This window comes from Zootoca vivipara, chromosome 14, assembly GCF_963506605.1.
Source record: "Zootoca vivipara chromosome 14, rZooViv1.1, whole genome shotgun sequence".
Taxonomy (NCBI): domain Eukaryota; kingdom Metazoa; phylum Chordata; class Lepidosauria; order Squamata; family Lacertidae; genus Zootoca; species Zootoca vivipara.
Genome location: NC_083289.1, coordinates 3953169 through 3967237, shown reverse-complemented (window position 1 = coordinate 3967237; position 14069 = coordinate 3953169). Strand labels below are relative to the sequence as shown.

General features: G+C 43.5%; 1 protein-coding gene across 1 annotated transcript in view; it reads left to right on the top strand.

Annotated features, from left to right (window-relative positions):
• The first annotated feature begins 7659 nt into the window (after positions 1-7659).
• OTUD7A (OTU deubiquitinase 7A) overlaps positions 7660-14069 on the top strand; it is a 98748-nt gene continuing 92338 nt past the window's right edge. Inside the window, exon 1 of the mRNA XM_035131410.2 lies at positions 7660-7692. The gene's annotated coding sequence lies outside the window, so the exon portion shown is untranslated. The remainder of the gene's footprint in view (positions 7693-14069) is intronic.

Below are 14069 nucleotides of genomic sequence, written 5' to 3'. Positions count from 1 at the left end.
CTTTCTAGGCTGGTGGAAAGATTGTAGTTGTAATGATGAAACTGCAAAATTAGTGTTTAGAGACTCCAACTGCTTTTTAAGGGAAAGCATTAGTCAGCCTACTGAGAGGATGCACAGTCCACTTGATTGAACTGGATTCTTTTGGCTTTGTTCATCCTTATCTCCTCAGAACAGCATGGAGAATCCACACTCTACCTGCCCTCTTTGCACCAAAATGCATACATTTTTATTTTTTATTTTGCACAACTACTTACTGTTTCTCTCTCTCTCTACATCAAAGCTTCTGGGATGACAGAGCTCAATTTGCTATGCAAGGATGTATTTATTCATCAGCTCTGCAGCTTTTCCCTTGGGGTCCATTTAAGGGTCCCTTCCACTATCTTTCTGTGGGCACCCCTTTCTGCTGCTTACCTCATGGAATGAATATTAATCTCAAAATGCTGCCTGTGGGCTTGAATCTTGCCTCACTTGGGGCAAGAGTACAAAAAATACCATTTTACAGCAGCACTATTCTTGACATTTGATCCATTTTTTGGATCCCTTAGAGTGGCAGCAATTTGACATCTGTGCAGGCAAGGAGATTCCCACCCCCCAACTCCTATCTTTCAGGGCTGCAACACACTGTGGATTCGTGTTCAGCTTGTAGTCCACCAAGACCCCTAGATGCTTTTCACATGTACTGCTAGTAAGACAGGTGTCCCCTATCCTATATTTGTGCAGCTGGTTCTTCCTGCCTAAGTGCAGAACCTTACCTTTGTCCCTATTGAAATTCATTTTGTTAGTTGGGACCCAGCTCTCCAATATGAAATTCATTTTGCTAGTTGGGACCCAGCTCTCCAATATGTTAAGGTCATTTTGAATTCTGATTCTGTCCTTTGCGGCATTAGCTACCCCTCCCAGTTTGGTGTCATCTGCATATTGGATGAGCATCCCCTCAATTCCTTCATCCAAGATGAAGGCCAAGTTTACCAGCTTCCTCACTTTACCAGCTTCCTCACAAGAATATCATGGGGGACTTTGTCAAAGCCTTACTGAAACCAAGATACATTCTGCTGATCCACCAAGCTTGTAACTCCATCCATGAAAGAAAGAAAGAAAGAAAGAAAGAAAGAAAGAAAGAAAGAAAGAAAGAAAGAAAGAAAGAAATGAGATTAGTTTGGCATGACTTGTTTTTGAGAAACCCATGCTATTTCTTGGTAATCACAGCATCCTTTTTTTTCTAATTGATCACAGGCCAGCTGTTGAATTATCTGTTCTAGTACCTTTCTCAGAATCAATATCAAGCTCACTGGTCAATAGTTACCTGGGTCTCCCCCCCCTTTTGAAGATGGGGACATTTTTCCATCTCCAGTCTACAGAACCTCACGTGTTCTCCAATAATTCTCAAAGATTATAGAGAAAGATTACAACCTCAAGCTCCTTTAGTACCCTTGGATGCAGCTCATCAGGCCCTGGATATTTGAATTCATTTAAAGTACCTAGATGTTTCCTTCCTATCCCTTTTCCTATCTTGGGCTGCAGCTCCCGCCTTACATCATTTATTCTGTTATCACCAGGTTGGGCATCACTTTCCTTTCAGGTGAAGACAGAGGCAAAGTAGGTGTTGAGTAGTTCTGTTTTCTCTCTATCACCCAATAGCATTTCTCTGTGTTCCCCATGCAGAGGACCTCCCACTTGCTTGTTCTTCCCCTCACTTCGAACACAGCCAAAGAAACGTTTATTATTGTTTTAACCCAAACCCTCTCTTGCAAGCCTGAGCTCATTCTGAGCTTTAGCCAGCCTGACTTCCCCCCTGCAACTGTTGACTACTTGTGTATACTCCTCCTTTGTGATTTCCCATTTCTTCCAATTATTATACATACCCTTCTTAGCTCATCTGTAAGCTCCTTATGCAGCCACACTGGTTTCCTTAGATGCCTCCCACTTTTCTTTCTTGTTGATATTGTTTGCATTTGGACCTTCAATGTTTCTCCTTGGATTCCCTTCCCTTTTAGTATTTCTGACCATGGGATCTCACCCAGTAGCTCCTTCAGGTTTTTGTTTTTTGAAATGTTGAAACCTTCTTAAAGTCCAAGAGTGCATGTCCGACTACATTCAGCTTTTCCTTTTTTTTAATTAATTTTTTATTGATTTTGCATAATAAAATTTTACATTATAACAAAGACCATACACATACATAACATATTTTTCACATTCTCCTACCCCCCCTCCCAGAGCTCTCTCCTCCCACAAGAGAACCCCCCGAGAGGAAGGCAATCCAATGTGGTTCATTTTATAGTTGGGTCTCTATCCACCTCCCCTGAACCTCCCTCTGCCACCAAGAGGTCCCAGGATGGCAAGGATAGGAACAGGCGAATATCCACCCAGCTGTTGTCTAACTTTAACATTCAAAAACGATAAGGAAAAAGAAAAAATAAAATAAAAATAATGACAAAAAAAACAGAAGGAAAAAAAACCACAACGTATGATAAAAATAAAAACAAAACACATAACATCAAAAATTCAAATCTTATCTAATTTCCTAAACATTATCTATTTGGCTTCCCCAGACCACCCCCCCTTTGTTGATTTTCATTTGCCAACTCCATCTTTACAGTTTTCACTATTTACCAACCATTCTAATCTCATTTAATTTAAAATTGTCCATTTAGCCAATTAATCAAATTATCAATAATTTTTATTTATTTATTTACTTATATATCTCCTTCCATTCCCCTCCTTCTCCCCACACCCCAGAACTCTCCCTGCCACTGAGAGCCTCCAGGGTACGGAAGATAGGAAGAGATGGCTCTTTTTGCAGCTGGTTCTCCCCCTCCCCCCCTCCCCCCCATTCCAGGAGTCCCCCTCTGCCACCAGGGAACCCCAGAACGGAGACGACCACGGGAGGAGGATTAGAGAACCCCGCTATCCCATTATTCATTCTTCCCAGCTATACTAATAATCTTCTTTCAAATCTAAAAAGAAAAACACACACATCTCTATTCTACTTTCCCTCCCTTGCCTGAATTTTCCTGCAAGAACTTTCATACTTTCATACTTTTATAAAATCTATATATCATTTTCTTATTCCATTTTAAATCTTATCTTCTAATTTTAGCCTCTTCCCCCCCTGTTCACGGCACCTCCCTTCTCGGATCAACAAATTCCATGGTCCAAAAACCAGTTTCAAACCGTTTTAGCCAGCCTTTAAACAAGAAACCTTTTTCCATTTACCCCACTCCCTTTCTGCGAAATTTTACATGTCCAAATTTTCCATTCCCTCGCTGTTGCCCCTTTATTGTTTGTATCATCCACTCAATGTAGGTAATCCTCTCCCACGGTCTTTGTTCCCTATGGGTATTCTGAAGTCCAGACATAGTTTCTGCTCCCCCTTCCATGGGAGCGTCATTCCCCTGATTCACGTGCTCAAAAACTTTTTCCTCTTTCTTCTCATTGCAGACTTCCTCTTGATCCAAAAGCTGACATGTTTCTCGCTTTCCTTCTGTTTCTTGTTTATTCTCTTGTTCCAACGTTTTTTGTCCCTTGTCCCCTTGAAGAAGTCGATTTGTTTCCTCTAATTGAGCAATCTGTTTATGTGTTCCAATAGTAAGTTCCCATAAGAGTTTCAGAGTTTTTTCTTTAAATCCAACTGTGTAATCGTATGTTGACATTTTTGTACTCCTCTCAAGGACACAGTGCAATCCCAGAGCACAGGAAGTGTTAGCATTTTTCATTCGATCGCCATTTTTTCAAACTGGTTACAATATATTCAGAAATTAAAATCCATTACTTGTTTCTAAATTGTAATCCAAGGGAGTTTTCGTAAGCAACTTTTACAGCTCAGTTTATCAACATTGTTTCAAAACTCCCTATTACACAAATCTTGCTGAATCCGTCAGGACCGCTGATTCCAGCGGTAGTAAGAGACTCTTCTCTCTTATTAAATCTCACACTCTCCCCTCTACCTTGTCACCAAGGGGGATTTCAGCACAGTTCTTGCAGATGCATAGATACATTCAGCTTTTCCTTGCCTGTGTATCATGAAATCCAAGCTTCTGAGTACGTCCACTTCATCATCCTCCCTGTTGGTGAGGACCAGGTCAACCACAGTTCCACAACTCTGCCACCTACATTTTTTATTTCTTCTACCTCATCAGCCCACCCACTATACATCCTGGCAACCCATATGTTATTTCATAGTTGAAGTAACTATGTATATCTTAAGAAGATGTGCCTTCCCAGCCTCAAGCCAGATAAGATCAACTGGTGACATGAAAGACTCCTGCAATGCTAGGGAGCTGTTCATGGTGCTGGAATAAGATGCTTTCAGCTTTCATTGCCAGTTTACTAGGTCCATCTTGCTCTATGACACCATGGTTTCTTTTCTCTGGCTATCAGTTATTTATTCATTCAAGTGCTTATATACCACTTAATATAGCAGTGAACTGTAAGGCAGACACAGAGATCTAAATGGAGACCATTATTTGTGGTGCGACACCCCTTTGGCTTGTATTTATTTGTATTTATTTTTGATTCTGAATTGTCATGTCCAATGGCTAGTACGTACAATAAAGTCATTTTGATTGCATTTATATCCCACTTTTCAAGGCAAAAGACTTCACAAAGTAGCTTAGTATAGCTTAAATCCCATCCATAAATAATATTCAGTAAAATCAGCCTTTACTTAAACATAACCTCAATGCAATTTTATATATATATAAAAAGTTTAAAATAATACAAACCTGACACAACACTTTACGAACAGGCGAAAACCCAGCACAGCATCTGAAGTAGGCCAAGGTGTTCAGCTTTGAACATACAGTATAGGAAAAGCAGGCCGCAGCCTTCCTTAGACTTTAAATAATGATGATAATATTGAAAACCATCTGACTTCCCTGTGAAATTTCCCCTAAAATGCAGCCAGAAACTGCTGGCTTTCATAACTACTGGCACAACAGCACTACAGATTTAAGCCATTATCAGACTGATTTTCTGTCAGGACTTGCTTCTCAGCTCATGAGAATGAGCCCCAGGAGCACGATTTCAGGTTTAGGTAAAAGGGTATGAAGAAAAGATTAACGGAAACCAACTCAGGGATCCATTCAAGATGAAACTGCAACATAATCATGTGTATTTTTAAGAGCATTTGTTGCATTTGCATTTTAATATTTCATTATCAGCACAGGTCACACAGCAGCCCCCCCCTCCCCTCTGCTTGTTTGTTTTAAAATACTGTAAAAGGATTCATGCCTTTGGCATTCATATGTAGGTAGTTCATAAGCCCCTCCAATGTTTATAACAGTTAGGAGAATGATTGACTTGAGCAGAGAGAGAGATGCTTCTGAGAAACAAACACAGCTGGTCTAAAACATTTTTGAGGGGGGGTTCCCCCTACTCTTCCTAAATGGCACCCCTTGTTCTGTTTCTTTTTTCCCATTTTGCTTATTCACACAGCCACTTTTAGGACTTCCTCTGCATCTATTCAGATTACGCAAATGCACATACAATTTGAAAAGCTCTGTCTGCCAGATGAGTAAATACATGTGAACAATTTTTACCATGGCATTGAAAACTGCTAGAACTGGGGCAGTGCACAGAAAATTTGTGTGCTGCCAGCAATAGCCCTATCATGAGATAGTGTGAGTTGGATCAGGGGGTGGATTTGTGGCACCATTTATGGGGGCCAACTTGGAAACAAACAATTTACTACTGGGATGTTCTCCTGTCCAAACCTTGCTAAAGTGAATGGGAGGCAACTTAAGAGTACAGCGAGCCGTCAAACCCATTTCTCTTCTTTCAAGTGTTCACTCTCCAACATCCTACCTTGCAGGGGTGACATGCCACAATGGAATGTAAAAGATCAAAGTTCAAATTCCTGCTCAGACAGTGCACAACTGCCAATGCCACTGATGCAGGATGGAGTAAACTGCCACCCACAAGTGTGTATTGACATATCAAATCAGAGTTTGTAGTCAGCATTATTGTATCGCCTATAAAACCTCTGCCAAATGGTGCCCCCCCCCCATTTTGTGCCATTAACCCTGGGTTTCTGACACCACCAGCAAGCATGCATCCAGTTCTCACCAGGGCAAACCAGATAACCTGTGGGAAACTATCAAGCAGGATTCATGCACAAGAACCTTCTCCCCTCCTATGGCTTCCAGCCACTGACATTCAGAAGCATGGCTGCCTCTGACTGTGGAGGCAGAGCAGAGCCACCCTGGCAGGTATCCCTTGATAGCCCTCTCCTCCTCCATGAATTCATCAAACCCTCCTTTTAAAGCCATCCAAGCTGGTGGCCATCACTGCCTCCTGGGGGAGAGGAACTGTCAGCAACATCACCGCAAGCGAGTTTGTACAACAGGTAAAACCGTCAAGCTCCCTTGTTGTTTTTGCCATTGCCGGGTGCAATGCTGCTGAATTAATCTTGTTACATTTACATCCCTCTCTTTTTTTCCCCACCAAGGAGCTATAATTACATCTTAATGGTTGCCTTTTCCAATTTTTTTAAAAAAAGCCTTCCCCCTATTTTATGTGTACACATTACATTGCATTACATGGTTGCCCTTTCCATGTACCTTTTCCCAATTTTGTGTGTAAGCCGCCTTGAGTCCCGGACTGGAGAGAGAGGGGGGTGGAAATAAATATTTCTGTCGGCCGCCTTGGGCGCCCCTCCCTGCCTCCCCCCTCCGCACGAGGCGCCTCCACCTGCGCCCCCTCCCCGCCTCCCCTCGGGCGCCGCCTCAGACCCCGCGCCTTCCCCGTCCTTGGGGTGTCCCGGCCGGCCGGTAGGCAGGCAGCGGGCCACGTCTGGCGCCGGCGAAGGCGGCGAGGCGAGGAGGAGCCCGCCGCCCCATCGCCTCGGCGGGGCGTCGTGGAGAGCGGGAGGCGGCGGCGGCGGCGGCGGGTGGGCCGGGCCTGGCTGGTGCGCCGCGGCGGCGGGCGGGCGGCGACTTGATGGGGACGGCGGCGGCGGCGGCTGGCAGCGGCGGGGGCGAGAGCTGGGCGGAGGCGCCCGCAGCAGCCTCGTCGTGACCGGTGGAGCCCTGGGCGGCCCGCGGCGTGGAGGCGGCAGCAGGTGAGGAGGGGCGCCTCCTCGGCTTCTGCTCTCCGGCTGGAGGCAGGTGACTGGGTGGCGGCGGCGGCGGCGGCGGCGCGTCTCCTCCCCTGGGCGCCGCTCCTTGGGCGCAGCCTGCAGGGTCGTCCCCGCCGCCGGCCTTCCTTCGCGGCCGAGCCCAGGAGGAGGAGGAGGAGGAGGAGGAGGAGGCGGTAGCTGCAGCCGCCCCGGTGGAGAAGGCGAGCGAAAGGGCCCCGAGCGGGAGGGGCAGAGAGAGACCGGGGGGGGGGTCTCCTTCGCGGCCGCCGCTTCATCCAGCCGCGCGCCGCTTCTTTCCTCTCCTTCTCCTTCTCCTTCTCCCTCGCCTCGCCTTTATTTTAAAAAGAGAGACGAGGCAGCAGAGAGCGAAGCCTGGCTGGTTTGCAAGGGGAAGAAGGAAGTGTCTGCATTGCAGAACCTCCGTCTCTCTCTCTCTCTCTCTCTCTCTCTCTCTCTCTCTCTCTCTCTCTCTCTCTCTCTCTCTCTCTCTCTCTCTCTCTCTCTCTCTCTCTCTCTCTCTCTCTCTCTCTCTCCCCCCCCCCCCCCGGCCTCTCGCAGCTGCTCGGAAATGCCTTCCTGAGCCGGGATGCTGGAGCTTGGCTTGGCTTGAGGAGCAGGTAAGGGGAAAAGATTCAGAGTCTGCTAGACCCTGGTTGGTTTTTCAACAAACAAACAAACAAATGGGAGATGTACAAAGGTGTGTGTGTTTTGGGGTGTATCTAGTAGGTTGCTGGGCTGATCATGGCTCCCCTGCATGTGAGAACACCCTCCGTATAGTGGAGGTGAAGGGGGGGCACTGGCAAAGAGGAGACCGACCATGAGAAGAAAGGATGCTAGGCCATCCTGCTGCTTGTTGCCTGCACAACCAATGCGTTTGTGCTGATATGTATGTGGGTCCCCATGCACATATGCACACGGGTTGTATCCTGTTCTCGTCTTCTGCCACCCCTCTGCTGCCTGCAAAAGACGACCTGGCAAGGATCAGTGTGAATAAGCACCTGACAGTTATGAAGAGGGGAGAATAGTGCGATGAGCTATCATGTGCCTGTCGAAAGTGATGCATCTGCAACAGCAGCTAAGAGGGAAACTGGGTTTTTGGTTTTGTGTGCATGTGTGCTTTGGCATGATGGTGATTTCTTTGAAAGTGGCACTGGATCACTGCAGAAATGTCACACCTGTAGATGTTTCTATGGAGACCCTCCTGAAGCCGGAGGCTGGGGTGGTAGCCTGTGCTGCAGCTTCCCACCACATGCCATAGTAACGCCACAGGAGGATATGTGGCTTCACAGAAAAGGAATATGGTCCTATTTGCTACAGAAATGGCACTGGACTCTTTGGTCTTCAGTGGCACTCTGGCAACAGAGTGTGGGGAAAGATGTTGTCACTTGACCCTTCAGATTTGGCCAGGGCCGATGATGTCATCTTGTAACAAACTTGTGTCTCCGTCAGCCTCTTCTTTCTCCCCCCCTCCCCCACAACAGTGCAGTAATTAGCAACACTTAACCTGGGCCTATGGCATACAATTAAATGCAAATAGCCAATAAATTAGAACAAAATTAATATGTGTCTTATGTCTTTAAAACGGTATTTCAGAATGCTTAAATTATGGAATGGATATTTGGAATGGTGTGAAACAACTGAAGAAATGATTGGTTTTAACCAGTTAGCTGTTGACTGAGGCTAGCATTCTTTCACCCTAGCAATACGAAAAAAGTAGGTCCATTCTATATGAGAACCCGTTTGTTTTTATATCTTGAAATTTTATTTAACTATTAAATCAACTGGTAGTTAAATGTTTGCTTGTTTTGCACTCAATCTAGAATTATTTATGTCTAATATTTGTTAACGTATATAGATAACGTCTCTCTAGCAAAAGCCCAGATTCCAGATAAGGTATGGTGGGCAATTGTGCAGTGTAGAGGACTCTCAATTCTTTTTCTCTCTCTTGACCCTTGCGAGATGCTTCTGGTAGGCCAGTGAATATTCCTGTAGTTGTTCGGCTTTTTTCCTGGAGGATATGAATTCGGTCCTGGCTCATTACTGGGTGTCAAGGTGCCTCTCAGGCTCATTTCCCACTCTGTTAAAACAGGGGTACAGTATTATGAAGAGGAGCAAGAAATCTTATTATTCTTGAGTCTAAAAATATAGCAGATGAGAAAAAAATGTTACTTGCTCTTTTGATTTTTTAAATTATTTTCAGTGCAAATTGATCACATTGTTCCTTAATATTTTTTTAGTAATAGGATCAGAATTTGACCTCCACATGCATAAGTATTTTGCACTGTAATGGAAGTATGTATCTCTAAGTGTAATATGTGTGTTTCTGTGTTGTCTCGTGCTTTATTTGCAGTGCTGCCTATTCGTGTCATGCACATCATGCCTATAATCCTGTAGCTGCTTTCTTCAGAGTAAGCCCCATTAAACTCATTGAGACTTGCTTCTGAGTAAATGTGTATATTGTACTTCAGCTGCCTGTTTATGTCAGACAATATTCATGTATCTGTCCTATAGCTAGGGTATTTGGGCCAAGAAGGAGATACACTGAGTTGCAATGGAGGCATTTAATTCAGTCTGTCAGAAGGCTTTTATATGTTACAGGTATTTATTTTAAGGAGCATGTATATCCCATTGAATTCGGTGGTGCTTACTCTGAGGTAGGTTGTGGGATTACAGCCTAAGAAAATAAGTTGAGGGAAAATCTGTATTTTATCATTTGTATTTGTTTTCGTTAGACCAATAGGCCTGATTCTCACCACTGTGTTTGGGTGTCAGACAAAGGAAGTTGTTGTATCTTCATTTTCAATCTGGTGGCATGAAATAAACTTTCAGACTGTAGTAGAGATAAACCATTTTCTCAGATATTACATTAATATTTTTGTTTTTGTTTTAAATGACACATTTTCAGTTATTGATATGGCTTTAATGGTCTGCAGTGATTATTGTTATGAAGCAAGCAGAGTCCATTAGAAATTACAGTTATATTTCATAGAAGGTATAGTCGCATAACACCCCCTCTCAGCTCTTTGTCTGTGTTTATAACATTTAAGCTCTCAGATGGAAGGAGTCTGGAGCTGTGGCCAGTGTTAGAAACTCAAATATATAAGGCAGTTGCCAAATGGCACCTTAAACCTAGGTTACAGTTGCCACAGAAGAATGTCGTGCCATTTCTCCCCCCGCAATGAGCCTTATTGTTATAATTATTTTTCATTTCATTTCTATATCAACACATTAAAAATAAAATAATCCCAAATAAAACAAATTCAAGCTTCAAGGAAAATATTTCAGATGCTTCTCTAAGTGACATTTTGCTTTTTCAATAATAATAATAATAATAATAATAATAATAATAATAATAATAATAATAATTTATTTATATCCCGCCCATCTGGGCGGCTTCTAACAGAATATTAAAATATTAAACTTTAAAAGCTTCTCTAAACAGGGCTGCCTTCAGATGTCCTCTAAAAGTCTTTTCTCTTTGAGATCTAAGCTGGTCTGTGACCGTAAGAATAAATTCAATTCAATTCAATTCTCTTTGACATCTGGTGGGAGGGCATTCCACTGGGCAGGAGCCACTACTGAGAAGGCCAGGGCCAGCTCTAAGGCAAGGCTGGGTGGCGCAAGACGCCAGGGCGCTGGGCCTCCAGGGGGCGCCATGCTGCTGTGCCTGTGGCAGCCGTGCTGCGCGCTGCACCCGCCAGACAGCCGTGCTGGGAAACGGGGCAGGGGGGCACCGGAGGGATCTTCGCACCACGGTGCCAGGGCGCCAGATACGCTTAAGATGGCTCTGGAGAAGGCCCTTTGCCTGGTTCCCTGTAACTTGGCTTCTCGCAGCGAGGGAACTGCCAGAAGGCCCTTGCGCTGGACTTCATTGTCGGGGCAGAACAATGGGGGTGGAGACGCTCCTTCAGGTATACTGGACTGAGGCCATTTAGGGCTTTAAAGGTCAGCACCAACAGTTTGAATTGTGCTCAGAAATGTACTGGGATATAGCTACTTAATTTATAGGGCTGCCCCATAGCAGATGTATTCTAGGAAGCCAGTGTGGTTAGAGTGTTGGACTAGGACCTGGGAGATCAGGGTTCAAATCTCCACTCAGTCATGAAGCTCACTGGGCCAGTCACAACTTCTTAACCTACCTCACAGGGTCGTTGTAGAGGTTAACTGAGGAGGGAGGAGAACCATGTACTCCTTGGAGAAAAAGGTGATATATAAATGGAATAAATAAGTTATTCTGCTTACCTGCTTAAGAAAGAAGAGGAGCCAGCCAGGTGCAGATGTCAGTTGCCCACCTGGCATCCAGGTATCTCCAGGTTGCAGTTGGACCCACAGCAGTTGCAAAACATGCCAGGCTAATTTTGAACACTGGCTGGGACTCCTCAACAGATCCTTGGGAGGTTTGAATAGGAGAAAGCATTCCTTTACATATACCCTTTCATTATGTAATGGTGGAAAGATCAGTCTGTTCAGCCAGACTTGAGTGGATAAATTATAGTATAAGAAAGTTGTGCTTACTTTCTACTCCAGCCACGAATATTCCATCACTAGTGCTTTTCTGAATGGTGAAATGGGACCAATAGCCTCACAGGCTTATTTTCTGTTGGGAGGCTGATGCTAAGACTGAAGTACCTCAACAGACTCCTGTGTAAGCTTAGCAGTCATGGGATAAATGGAGAAGCAGAGAGTAGAACTCAATGGACAGTTCTCCAAATGGAGAAATGTTGAAAATGGAATCCTTCAAAGATTGATTTTGGGACCTGTGGTTTTTAACTTGTGCGTAAATGATCTAGAGTTAGGGTAAGCAGCAAGATAACCAAGCTTGCTGCTGATAAAAAATTGTTCAGAGTGGTTAATGCAAAAAGCGATTGTGTAGAGGCCCAGCAGTAAAATGGCAAATGAAGTTCAGTGTAAGCAGTGAGAGAGGGAGAGCAGGATCCATACTGGGGTCAGAATCTAAGGGGAACAAAAATTGTGAAAGGTTGAAAAGTGGAAATCTAGATGGATGGTATCACGTAACAGTTAGAGAATTGGGGAGACAGCAGGGGATAAAGAAGGAAGTGTGGTGGATACGCTGTGACGGAGTGGGAGTGGGGTGAGGAGTAATAATGGATGTTATTTTCTGACTGAGTAAGATGGTCCGAAACTGGAATGACCTATGGAATTGGCTGAATCATCTGGGAGACCTCAAGTCAAGGGGGGGGGGCTGAATCAGATCTAAGTGTATAAATGTTATTAGGATAGAAGAAGCAATATCTGAATTTATGGATAATTTTTTGGAATAAATTCTAGGCTAAGGGGTGAAATAGAAGATAGATGGTTGGGAAAATAATTTCTGATTCGGAATAATTGATGATGAATTGTAGGTTAAGGTTAGTTGAAGTTTATAGATTAGGAATAGTTGAGAGACAATGAAAAAAAATGTGTCAAAATGATTTAAGATATAATATGAAAATTGCTTAAGTTGGATTTAAAAATGGACCCAGTGAGGGGGGAATTGAGGAAGTCTACAATGTCAAGTAAAAATTTGTTGTAATTGATATGTTTTTCTTTTTTATGTTTTTCTTTTTTGTTTTTGTGATGTTTTGTCTTTTGTATTGTTTTAAAATGAGTAAATATTATTTGAAGAAGAAAAAAGAAATTCAGCAAATGTAAAGTAATGCACATTGGGACAAAGTAGCTAACTTGACATATCTACCCATGGCAAATGAAGAGGAACAAGAGCTCGAGTTCATAATGCAGAGCTCAATCATGATGTTCATCCAGCTGTGAATTCCCTGTTAGGCATTATTAGGAAAGCAATATTTTCCCTTTCTTATCACAATCCTGTTATACAACCACATTTCAAATACAGAATACAGTTCTGGTTACCTCACCTCATTAAGGCTATTGCAGAGCTGGAAAAGTTTCTGAAACGGGTAACAAGAATTATCATGGGCTGGGAGCAACTCTCCTATGAGGACAGGTGATAACATTTGGTTTAGAGAACAGGGAAGTAAAAGGGGACATAAAGGAGGTCCATAAGATTATTTGTGATGTGGAGAAATGGATATAGAGAAGTTTTTCTCTTGCTCTCATCACACTAGAACACAGGGCCATCCAAAGAAGACTAAATTAAAGTACAGTGGTACCTCTACTTACAAATAACTCTACTTACGAATTTTTCTACTTACAAATGGAGCTCCGTCCGCCATCTTGGATGCGGTTTAGATAGGATTTTTTCTACTTATGAATTTTTAGATAGGGTTGCTTCGACTGATGAATTTTTTCTCCCAATGCATTCCTATGGGATTTGACTTACAATTTTTTTCGACTTACAAATGTGTGTTCGGAACACATTAAATTCGTAAGTAGAGGTACCACTGTACTTCTTCGCACAGTACATAGACTGTGTACTTTGCTGCCACATGATTCAGTGGTGGTCACCAACTTGGATGGCTTTAAAAGAGGATTAGACCAATTAATGGAGTATAAGGGTCTCTTGCAAATGCCATCTTATCAGGAGGTGCCTTGTGCACAATATAGGAATCAAGTCTTTAGTGTTGTAGAACCTCCCTTTCGGAGTTCCCTCTTGGTAAATATTAGATAGGTGCTGCCTTCGTTGTCTTTTCAGCACCTGCTGGGGGTCTTACTCTTTCCATAAGCCTTATAATTGGAGATCTTTTCCAGTATGCATCTGTATTGGAATTGTTTTTAGTTTCTTTAAGATGTTTTGTTTTGCTGCTTGTGTGTTTGCTACTCTAGAATCCCTTTGGGAGGAAGGGTGGGATATAAATTTAATACATAGAATAAAGAGTCAAATAATAAATATGGCTATCAATAACTACAATCAAGGGAGGTAATAGTACTGGTCCATTCCTCCTTGGTCAGACCACAGTTTAAGAAGAATATGGACAAGAAGAATATGGACAAGCTGGAATGTGTGCAGAGAAGGGTGACCAAGAGGATCAAGGGTCTGGAAACCAAGCCTTCTGAGAAGTGCTTGAAGGAGCTGGGT